The 11961-nt window shown below is 45.8% G+C and overlaps 1 pseudogene; it reads left to right on the forward strand.

Moving 5' to 3' along the window:
• The first annotated feature begins 595 nt into the window (after positions 1-595).
• LOC128590877 (ubiquitin-like modifier-activating enzyme 6) lies at positions 596-2578 on the forward strand (annotated as a pseudogene).
• Positions 2579-11961: the final 9383 nt, after the last annotated feature.

Consider the following 11961-nt stretch of genomic DNA (forward strand, 5'->3'; position numbering starts at 1 on the left):
ATCAAATATCCAAAGTGCCTTATAGCAGATTTCAGCAAACCCGAGGCACCTTTACAGATTCATCCAGGTTTGCGGGCCTTGGACCTGTTTCAGGAGAAGTATAGCCATAAGCCAAATATCAGATGCCAGCAAGTTTCAGAAGAACTATTCAAACTGGCAACATCTGTAAGTGAAACCTTGGAGGAGAACCTTGAAGTGGATGCTGACATCCTGGGCTGGCTCCCCTGGGCTGCCTGAGGCTTCTTAGCCGCACTATCTGCAGCAGTAGGAGGTGTTGCTGTTCAAGAAGTACCGAAAGTTGTGACGGAAAAGTTTTCTTCTTTGTGTCAATGGTGATATCTTGAAGCATCAGATATTGTCTAATGCCTAGGCAAATCTGAGTGCTAAGAATTTCTTCCATGATGAGATCTGTAGGACACCAGGTGAGCCTACATCAGAAATACTTCTGGGAGATCCCAATGACTACTGTAAGATTTGTCAACTGAGATACATAACTTCAGTGTGTTCCTTACTGCTCATTGTTCCAGAATCTAAGAGAAGCCTTAGATCTGTTCTAAACATCTTCTTAGCAGAGTGTGGAGTGATACACTGAGAAATGTTAAAAAAAAATTTTGCTTTACTCGGTCTTGGCACAAGCAAAGAGAAGGGGAGTGTTATAATTACAGACCCAGACTTGATAGAAAAATTCAAGTGAATCACTTTAGGAGGCCAAGATGGGTGAATTGCTTGAGCTCTGGAGTTAGAGACCAGCCTGAGTAAGAGTGAGAATCCATCTCTAAAAATAGCCAGGGGTGGAGGTTGTGGTGGGTGCCTGTAGTCCCAGCTACTTGGCAGGTTGAGGCAAGAGAATTGCTTGAGCCCAGGAGTTTGAGGTTGCTGTAAGCTGTGAAGCAACATAACTCCAATAAGGGCAACACAGTCAGACTCTGTCAAGAAAAAGAAAAAAAGAAAATCCAAGTTAAACAGACAGTTTCTGTTCCACCCTCATCACACCTAAGAATTATAACACTGCTGATGCAACTCTGAAAATAAATTTTCAATTAAAAATAGATTCACACATGAACAGAGTCTGTCTGGCAAGTGAGGCCATTTACAGTGATGAGTTCTCTACCACACAAGATATAATTATCACAGCAGTACAAAATATGGAAGCCAAGAGATATGTAGACAGACATTGCTTAACAAATCTGAGGCCTCTCTTAGATTCTAGAACAATGGGCACTAACACTGAAGTTATTGTACTTTACTTGACAAAATCTTATTATAGTCATTGGGCTCTCCCAGAAGAGGAAATATTGTTTTGTACTTTGAATTCTTTTCCAGACATCATTCAGTATACCATACAGTGGACCAAGAGATAAGTTTCAAAGTTTCTTTTCCCACAAGCCTTCATTTTAACAAGTTTTGGCAAGCCTATTCATCTGCAGAAGCAAAGAGAAGGGGAGTCCTGCAAAAGATACAAAATGGACACAATTTAGAAGGCTGTTTTCAAGTTATTAAATTCCTTAGCAAAAGACCTAGAAATTAATCCCAGTGCGTAGAATTACCAATACTAAAGGTTGAAACAATATTTTACCGATAAAGCTCTTCAGCTTCTTCACTGTTTCTCTGTAGATATACTTTAAAGATGGAAGTTTGTTTTGGCAATCACCAAAGAGGCCCCCATCTTCAACAAAATTTGATTTACATGAATCTTTGCACCTCAGTTTCCTTCAGAATGCTGAAAAACTGTACGCTACTGTTTATTGCATTCCATTTACAGGAGAAGACTTGTTAGAAGATGCTCTCTTGAATATTATTACAGAAGTAAAGTTTCAGAAATTCAAACCATCCAATGAAGTTGTTCAAACTGATGAAAGTGCAAGGAAACCAGACTATGTTCCGGTTAAGAGTGAAGATGAGAGGCTAGAAAAAGGCTATTTTCTCTAATGAAGCTACCCAAAGTGACAATCAGGTGGCAGTGCTTTCATTTGAAAAAGATGATGATTGTAATGGACACAGATTTCATCAGTGTTGCATGGAATCTTCATGCCAAAATGTATAACATTGAACCAGCTGACCGCTTCAAAATAAAGTGAATATCTGGTAAAATTGTATGTGTGATAGGAACACTCACTGCTGCAGTTTCTGGCTTGGTTGCTTAAAGATGATCAAAGTAATTGGTGGCCATCAACTTGAAGCCTATAAAAATTGTTTACTTAACTTAGCCATTCCAATTACAGTGTTTACGGAGGTATCTGAAGTAAGAAAGACTAAAATCAGAAATGGAATGTCATTTACAATGTGCAATAGACGGACTGTACATGAAAAAGAAGATTTCATGTTCTTGGATTTCATAAATGCAATCAAAGAAAAGAATAGAATTGAGTCAACAATGTTGGTGTAGGTAGTGAAAATGCTTTATATTCCAGTAATGCTTGGTCATGTAAAAAGATTAAAGCTGACAATGCATAAACTTCTCAAACCTTCTACTGAAAGGAGATGTGTTGATCTCACTGTGTAATTTGCCACAGACGCTGATGTAGATGAAGACCTGCCTGGGCTCCCAGTGAGGTTGTGCTTCAGCCCTGCCCCCTGATTAGTGCAGCTTGTCCTGGGTCATTCCAGGACCAGTTGATTTGGGGAAGAGTACGCATAATTCAGAAGCTAAAAAGACAAATCATCATACTCCAAATTTCTCTTTCATGAAGCCTTAATTTAAGGAAAACATCAGTATGTAACTGCATAGTTTGAAGTTTAGTAAGCCTTTGTCTAATGGTTCACTTGCAGCTGTGAGCACATGCAACTTTAACTACAAGATGCCATGAAACATTCAAACATATGAATGATAGGAATCTCTGAATGGGAAGAAGATTGTCCCAAAGGTATGGAAGCCATGCTGGAGACTACTATAAACAAAATTTCCCAAGTTTTACTAAAGATTCTGACACCCTCCTTTGAGATGGATATCAAACTCCAGGTCATGTCAATTCTGAAAACCTCTCCAAGACACATTATAATGAACCTGTCCAAAGTCAAGATGAAGGGGAAAATCCTGCAAACATCTAGGAATAATTGCCAATTGACCTACAAGGGCAGAACCATTAGGTTGACAGCAGAATTTTCAACTGAAGCTTTCCAAGCCAGAAGAGCATGGTCATCCTCCTTCGGCATCCTAACCAAGATAATTTTCAGCCTATAATTCTGTATCCTGCCAAACTTAGCTTCAAAACTGATGGAGCAAGGTGGAGCCTCATGGTGGACAGGAAAGGCAGTTAGCCCAGCTCTCCTGGAACAACAAAGAGTGAGTGGGCTAGATCATTCCAGGCATGGAATTTTGATAAGGAGTGTCAGTTAGAGGTGTGCAGCAAGGTGATGGATTACTGCACTTGGAGTGTAAACCAGAGTTGCAGAGACTGCCAGGCAAGTTTCCGTGCCACAGTAGTGGCAGGCGGCAGGAAGCAGCCATTTTCCCCCCAAGAAAGTTTACAGTTCTCAGTTCATGGGGAAATTAGGCATTGTGTAGAAAGAATGGTGAAGTGCAGACTTCGGAGTGGAATTTGGTGGCCAGAGTGGGGTCCCATCTGGAACCACTGTGCCACAGTTTGGTGGCAGGAGAGTCATTCACATGGGGAAAGTTACAAGATAGGAGGCGGCTATTGTCATAAAATTTGTGAGATGGCTGTGTGTGCAGCCATTTCTCTGTGCAGGCCAGGTGCAGTGATCTGATTTTTACCTGTGGGTTGTAGTCCAACACTTGGAACAGGCCCAGGATATCCAACACTCCACGGGAACTATTGCAGGGGGAATTGTGAAACCTGCCTCTGAATATTTTTTTGAGATCTGTGGAATCAACAGTTAAGTAGGGTCTAATTGACACGTTAGTAAATGGAAGACCACCAAGAACAATCTAAGCTGAGAAACAGGTATAAGCCTGGAAATTCCCTCACAGCACCACATGGTGTCCAGAAAGTATATTGCAATATAAATATATTCCTACTAAAGTTGATCCCTACAGTATTTTCTGTTGTTGTTTGTTTTTTTATTTGATGGCTGTTTTGCATTTTTTTTCTTTCTTGTAGGAGTCATTTTTAATTATTATTTCTTTTTCTTTTTCTTTTTTTCTCTTCTTCCCTTTTTCCATTGGTTGCTGAGATTGCCTACATCAGGCTTTTTGGGCTTTTTTGTTTGTTTGTTAGTTTGTCTTGTTTCAACATGTCTTGTGTTTTGCTATAGCCTCTTATTGGCTCTTTTCTCTAACTTTAATTTTTACTTTCAACAAGAGAAAGGGGGGTGAACAGGAAGATAGTCTACGGATGCCAGCATTCAACAGAAGCTCTCCCCCAGAGGGAGAGATAATGGCCATAAATAACCCAATAAAGCTGAAGGTTGGGAGCCAAGCTGAGAGACAAGATTGATAACTGAATGTCATCTCTGCTGAGGCAAGCTCCAACTCCAAGAAAGCAAATTTCATGTACAGAACTCATCCCAAATAGGACATATGTCCATCTCCTCCCCAAAGAGAGTTGCTTACATGCTGTGGGATCTCTACAAGTGAATGATAAACTCAGGACCTCTTGTCTCACCCCTCAGAAGAGAGAGTTGCTGGAGGTTGGGACTCCTTCTCCAGAGTTACCCTGCTGTGAGTCTGGGCATTCTTTTGCTCAGCATGAAAGTTGAACAAATATTTTCCCTGCCATATTGAACTCCCAGTCCACCTTTGCTGCCTCACCTGGCAGTCTAGATGCTCAACACTTGCAGAGCCTGGAATGTCCAAGGTTCTTAGGTAAGATAGGGCATTGCATGGACAGTGGCAACACAGCTATACTGTAATAGCGAATCCAGTAGCAGTGCCAAAAGGCACATGGGGGAGGGTGTCTGGCCGGGCTCTGCAAAAGTGTAAAACAGCAGCAGGCGGAGTCTAGGGTCCCCACACAGGAGGGAGGAGGATCAGGAACTGTTGAGACACAGGAAACCATGCTGAGACACCTCCCTTACAGCAGCAGCATTAATAGAGCAATCCTGCTGTGGTCAAATTTTGGAGAGACACCTCTCCAATTCTGTGTACTGCCAGAGGCAGTCAAACCTCAAACTGCAGGGATACCAGAGGAGCAGGGTAGCTGGGGTAGAGGCATGGTCTCTGAGGGAGAACAATATTTGCTGCTTTGTTAACCTCTGGTTTGGAACAAGCTCAGTTGGAATTCTCCCAAAGTACCATTGAGCACTTGAGGTAGTAAGATTTTGGCTTCTGTACCCAGCTGGTGGCACAGTGTGATGGCCTGGCTGAGGAGGCATTGATTTCCCTCTGACTCTAGCAGGCCTAAATCACTGGCACATTTGCTCATTGCAGGGAAATGGGCCACATCCCTGTGGGGTTACCAGTGCCTGGGTGTGATGGAGGTGCAAGGTAGGGAAGGAGGTGCCAACTCACTAGGACTAACTGTTTTGCTTGGCGGGCTTTTCTGACTCCATGGAGAACCAGAGTTTGTCACACATGAGATGCCAGTGGACACCTGTTGGAGACCTTTTGAACTCTCCCACTTGATCTGCGTTTATGTAGAATAGGACAATTGGTTTGGAACTCTTGACCTGAGCCGATCCCCCAGGGACCCTCCAAGGTTTTACCCTGGTTGTGTTGTTGTGGGAGGGTTAGTTACTCCTCTTCCAGTTGCTACTGTGGGAGGGCCAGGTGTATCAGTTGCTTGTATTTCTCCACAGCTGAGATTTAAACCCATAGCCACTGATTCACTAGGATTGGACAGAGACTAGCTGAATACAAAGCCAACTGGCCCCATCACATCAAACTGGTCCCCAGAGTCTCAGGTTGCAGTTCTGAAAGGCACCTTTATAAGCTGTAGGGGAAAAGTCAAAGTCACCAGTCCCAGTGCTTTGGTAATGTGTTGATTAATTACAATTGCAGTAGCCCTCAATTAAATTTCACATTACTAGCTTCTCTAGCCAAATGGTGAAAAATAATCATGGGGCAGAATCTGCAGAAAAACTCTGGCAACATGAATAATCAGAGTAGATCAAGTCCCACAATGAATGACAAATGAGACACAACAGAAGATCCCATTCATAAACAAATGGCTGAGATGTTAGAAATAAAGTTCAGAATTTGGATGGCAAATAAGATTAAAAGAATAGAAGTGAAGTTGGAATGAGAAATTCAAGGAATAATTCAAATGTTGTCTCAAGAATTCAATGAATTCAAAGACAAAATCACCAAAGATTTTACCCTTTGAGGCAGTAACTTATAGCCCTGAAAAATCTTAGAAACACTGTAGAATCCCTCAGTAACAAAATGCACCAGGCAGAAGAAAGGATCTCTGACATTGAAGACAAATTTTTGAATGCTCCCAAAAGCTCAAAGATGAAGAGAAGTTGGGAGCAAAAATGGATCATACCCTAAGAGAGTTGTGGGACCAATCCAAAAGAGCAATTGTTCACCATTGAGGAATGCCTGAGGAGAAGAGGATGTTTCGAAAGGTACAGATACCTACTCCAATAGATAAATGAGGAGAATTCCCAAAGCATGTCAGAGATACTGAAATTTAGATAGCAGTTTCAGAAAACCATCATGACTCAATCTAAATAAAGTATTTCCTGGACACATTGTAATTAACTTTGCCCAGTTAACATGAATAAGAATATTCCACAAGCAGCCAGACATACGAAAATTATAACCTATAAGGGGAAGAATATTTGAATGACTTCAGATTTCTCAGCTAAAACTTTTCAAACCAAAAGATGGTCCTGAAAATTCAATCTCATAAAACCAAACAACTTTCACCCTAGGATTCTGTATGCAGCTAAACTGAGTTTCATTTATAATGGAGAAGTCAAATAATTTAATGATATACACTTGTTGAAGAAATTTGCCATTACTAAACCAGCTCTCCAGGATGTTCTCAGACCCATCTTCCACATTGACCAGGATAATGCTCCATCACCAAAGTAAACTGACAAGAAATGTTTGATAAAAACCCAACTTCCCAAGTGGCAAAAGGATTAAAAGCGTCCAATAGGACATTCAAAAAACAGTACACCCCAAATACTACCAGGTTTATCAGTACTGTAAATTAACAAGAATGGATGAAATTGTCTTCTAAAGAGGCACAGGTTGTCTGACTTTAGAAAAACTCAGGCCAGATATCTCTTGAATACAAGAATTGAATCTTACCTTGAAGGAGAAATATAGATGCAAGGTGAAGAGATGAATATCTATAATTCGAGAATATGGAAATCAGAAAAAAAACAAGAGTTGCAAATTAATTCACAGATACAATAGGCTTTAAACCAACAAATTAAAAAAGATAAGGATGTTCACTTCATATATGTTACGGGAAACACTCAACATGATGAGATTTCAATTATTAACATTTATGCACTAAACCAGAAACCTCCTCAAATATCAATCATGACCAGTCTGGCCCAAGTATGTGGACACAGGATATCCTGCACAGGCAGAGTAGCACCTGGGAGGGCACTGTGGCCACATCTGGCAACACCTAAATGCACATATCATATAGGTAAAAAGTTTAAAAAATCAAGATCTCTCTGAAGCTGAGGGTCCAGTGTAGCATAGTGTGGAATACAGAAAAATCGGGAGTGAACCAATAGTCAGCAGAGGGCGGTGATAAGACTGTGTCACAAGAAAACTCTACAGCCACTCCAAAGAGTTAAGGACAAGGTCTAGGATCCAGCCAGCACCGGGAGCCCTCTCCTTCCAAAATCTTAAGTGTGAAGAAACTTGTTTGTTTCTCTTCCTGATATAAACAGATTGATTTAGATTGACAATCAGCAAGTGACCGGACAGACACTAAGTGAGAAAGGCTCCAGAGCCAGGGCCAGGAAGCAGGAGAAGGAGGAGAAAGATACAGGAGGAGGAGGAGGAGGAGTGGTCACTCTAGACCCTTGCCAGGACTGTACAGCACATCTTAGAAGATGAGAGAGCAAGTGGAAAGGAAGGGTTTAACTTGAGAAATGGCCTGGCGGTTCTGAGTGGGGCAGGCCTGCGGTTGGGATGGAGAAGAGGGCTGGGGGAAGCAGTGATTGACTTTCTGGGGTTAGGGCAGATGTCCTGGTGTACAGGGCTGTGGAAGGACCCTGGCCAAGGTAACCTCAGGACCCAGAGCTGGCTTTCAGAGGAAAGCGGACTGACCTCAGGGTCCAGGAGGAGGAACAGATGAAGAAGTAGTGGGAATTCCCTGGGCTGGATCCGGCTGCTAGGGGGACAAAGACACTTCCAGGATCTGAGAAGGGACCCTTGATGGAGAAGGCTTCTGAGAACCAGGTTGGGGTCACTGGAGCTGATTTCGAGGATAAGGAAGTCTGCGTGTGCAGGGCTGTCCTGAGACCCAGGAATCACATACCCCACCCCCTTCAGCAGGAGGGGGTGGAAGTTCAGAGGTGCTACTGGGTTTGGGGTGAAGCTGGGAGAACAGCCTCTCTCAGGTGCAGCAGGTCGTAGAAGTCTTTGAAGGAGGTCATAAGTGATCCTGCTGGGCCCCACTCTTCCAGGAGTGGGCAGGGCCGGTGCTGGCGCCCTGTGGCCAGCTTCCACGGTGACTTTACTCCGCGGGGCTGCAAGGCCACACCCCCTATGGCTCGCGCCTTCATCATCGACCAATGGGTGGGGAGCATTGAGGCCACATCCACCCACATCTGTTTCCCTGGTAGTTCCAGGCCCCACCAGTGCAGGCTCAGTAGTCTTTCTGCCGCACTAGGGAGTTGAAGCTGTCCGGTTGTGCGCTCTAGTGACCTGGGTCTCATTAATGAGTTCCCATCTCCTTTTCCATAGGTCCCGTTTTCCCCCGCCACCACCTGAAATGTCGGGAGAAATCCAAATGGAAAAACTGGCCAGTGCCAGTAAGAAGGTACAACGTGCCAGGGTAGTGGCTCCCAACACAGCCCTCAATCCCCCGCACCCCCGGCTCCCAGAAAAGAACCATGGCTACAGTCTGTGCCATGCCTGAGACACGCAGAGCTGTCACCACAATGCTCCTCGTTTTTTTTAGCAACATCTCCTCAATTGTCCTGGGTCCTCAGTAGACATCTCCCACCCACCCGTGGGTGCCCCTAGTGACTCTGAGCTGGAGATTCCTCCTACTCCCAGCTCTGGCCTGGGCCCTGGCCTCCTGCCACCCCAAAGCTGCCCTACTTGTGCTCTGCCGCCTCCCATCTTCAAGGCCCTGCGTTCCTGCCCTGTGGTCTCTTTCCTCCATAGGGCAGAGCAGAGACTGGGGACATGGGTGGACTAGGTGGGCCAGAGTGGAACATAGTGAAGTCACCACACCCCTAGGAACCGACATGACCGTCCAGAGCCTGGCCCCTGATTGGGTGGCCCGCTACCCCAGCTGTTAATTCCCTTTTGGCTTTCTCTCATCTCCATGCAAATTTCCTGGGGCAAGGGGTCTAAGAAGCAGTACATTCAGGTCTGAGAAGACTCAGGCTAACTCACTCCCTTCACTCAGACATCAGCAGCATCTCTAAGTGGTGCTGGGGGAACCGGCTTGGTTCACTTTGCTCCCAGAGTCTCAGTAGTGACTCTGTGACTGGAGAGACTGTGATGTTTTTCACTGAGTTCTCTCCTCATGTTCACTCACTTCTATCTGGAGTAAGATCTACGTGTCTTCTTGGGTCAGACCCTGGCAAACTGAGCTTCACAGCCTTGAATCTTCCCCCAACCATCTCATACTGAGCTTCTCTGGGTGCCACATGCTTAATGTGGGGCATCTTTGCGAAGCATCAGTTTTCCCAGAAGCTCTGGAGAGTCAAAAGGCATTCATGGGCTCAAGGATAAGATCTGCCTAGATTTGTAAGGTTGTGACTCAGGGGTAGACCTCTCTCTGAAATGATGCTTGGCTTGTGCGCTTTGTATGAGGTTCCCAGATTCACTAGTCACGTGTGTTCACTACCCTTGAGTCATTAGGACACACTGAGGTCACAGTTGGATCGTTGCTGTGGCGCAGAGGTCACACCTGTGGAAGGGAGGATAACGCTGTCTTGCTCCACAGCACACAGTGCACAGCTCCTGCCCACTCGAGGCTTTCTTTTCTGCTTCCTATTCAAAACCCTTTGCTTTTGGCCCCTGGCACTTGCAGATTCCTAGCAAAACTCAGTAGCTTTGTGTCAGATGACTGGATTTAGAAGCCACACTTGCCTTTTGTGAGCCATGTTATGGGTTCATTTCAGCCACTGAGTGCCATGACACTCACTTGTCTGGTTGTTCGTGTCATTAGATCAGATGGTGCACACGACACAAATCTTTTGTAAAAGCTGTAAAGTAGACTGATGGACCAACAAGATCCTTGGAAAGTTGAATGTGGCAGAAGGGCTTACACTTCTCATGAGCCCTACTGATGGTCCTGTCCACAGCTGATGGAGTATCAACTCCAACACAATTTGCCTCTTCTTACATCAAAAAGAAGAGAAGCGAACATGAAAGTAGCTCTCAGGCTACTGGTGATGGTGGCTACTTGCCCGAGAATGTGAGTCTTGCTTGGCCAGGGCCCTAGGCATAGGGGGCTTTAGAGGACATGAGAGGATGGTGGAAAGAGTATCAGGTACAGGGTAACAAGTCTGGCTTTGACTTTTACCTCTCTCCATGCTGAGTGGTGTGTCTCTTTTCACATGGTCTAGTCCGGGCACCACTGTTTTACTTCCACTTAAGAGAAGTTGAAATGAGGCTTTGGTTTCAGAGCTGCAGAGACAAATGTCTTGTCTTCACCACCACCCCCAAGCTCTGCAGCACTGGCTGTGAGGAAGGAAGGAAATTTGGGTTTTCAGAGGCCAAGGCTGAAGGGTCAGGTCCAGAGGGCAGGCAGCCCTCTTTGCTGGAGACAGGGGCGCCACTTCCTCTCCAAAACTAGCTACCCTTAAAAGGCCTGGCCTTCCCACCACTCTGCCCTCACTGAGCTCCAACAGGCCAGCCATCCTAGCTATCTCCTTCCAGGAGGCCTGTTGGACCCTAGGAGATGTCTGGAGCCACAGGCTCAGACAGAGAATCAGGCCCGGGCCTGAAAAGCACAGGCAGCAGAGCTTCACAGCACTGCACTGCCCTGGTCGAGGCAGGCTCAGCATCCAGACGCAGGCCGCCACCTGCCCTCACATCCAGGGTCTTCCTGCACAGAGTCTGCCACAGGAAAGGGACCCATCCCTGCTCGATTCACATCAGTGCGCATTGGCCCATGGAAAACAGAGCCAGGAAAACTGAGTCCTTGTGTAAAGAGCTCCTGCTAAGAAGACAGACCTTGGAGAAGCTCCTGGAGGAAAAATCTCAGACCGTCCTGGTGGCCCAGCTGGCACGCCAGGAGTTGCGCAAGACCAAGGTGAATGGAGGAGCCTCAGGCTGGCCCATGAGTGAGATGAACCTGGCGGCCTCTGTGACTTCTCATGCTCTTTCCTGGCCCCTTAGGAGCTCCTGGAAGCTTCCACCAGGAAATGGAACCATCAGCTACAGGCCCAGCTGAGCCTGATGACTGAAGATGGGAAGGGTAAGCGGGATGGCTTTCTCCTAGAGGAGGGACCTGGGGAGGGCTGGGGGCTTCCAGGAAAGCTGTCCATTTCTTTGAGAGGGGCTGGCCTGGGCACGTGCTAAGGGAGTTGGGCCCACTGAGGGAGGTGGCCTCTCTCTGTGAGTTTTTCTGAGGATCCTTCTGGCTGCCCCCAAAATGTGTCCAAAAGGAGAAGGAAAAGGAATAGGAAAAGGAGGGACCAGTGAACACCCATACACCTGACCATGGAGGAGTGGTGGGAGGGAGTGGAGGAGTGGCAGCCTGAGGGAAAGAGGGGATTGTGGATAAGGAAGCCCCTAGGTCCATGCTGAGCATCCCGGAGGACCTAGAGAGCCCATGAGCTGAGGTAGGCCTTCACTCTTCCTGCCCCTCCTCTGTTCACCATTCCCGACCCCCTCGGTGTCCCTGCTGGAAGCACTTGTGCTTCTGGCTTTCCAGCCCTCTGGTCTCTCCTTACACCCAC

The sequence above is a fragment of the Nycticebus coucang genome, chromosome 1 (assembly GCF_027406575.1).
Source record: "Nycticebus coucang isolate mNycCou1 chromosome 1, mNycCou1.pri, whole genome shotgun sequence".
NCBI classification, from domain to species: domain Eukaryota; kingdom Metazoa; phylum Chordata; class Mammalia; order Primates; family Lorisidae; genus Nycticebus; species Nycticebus coucang.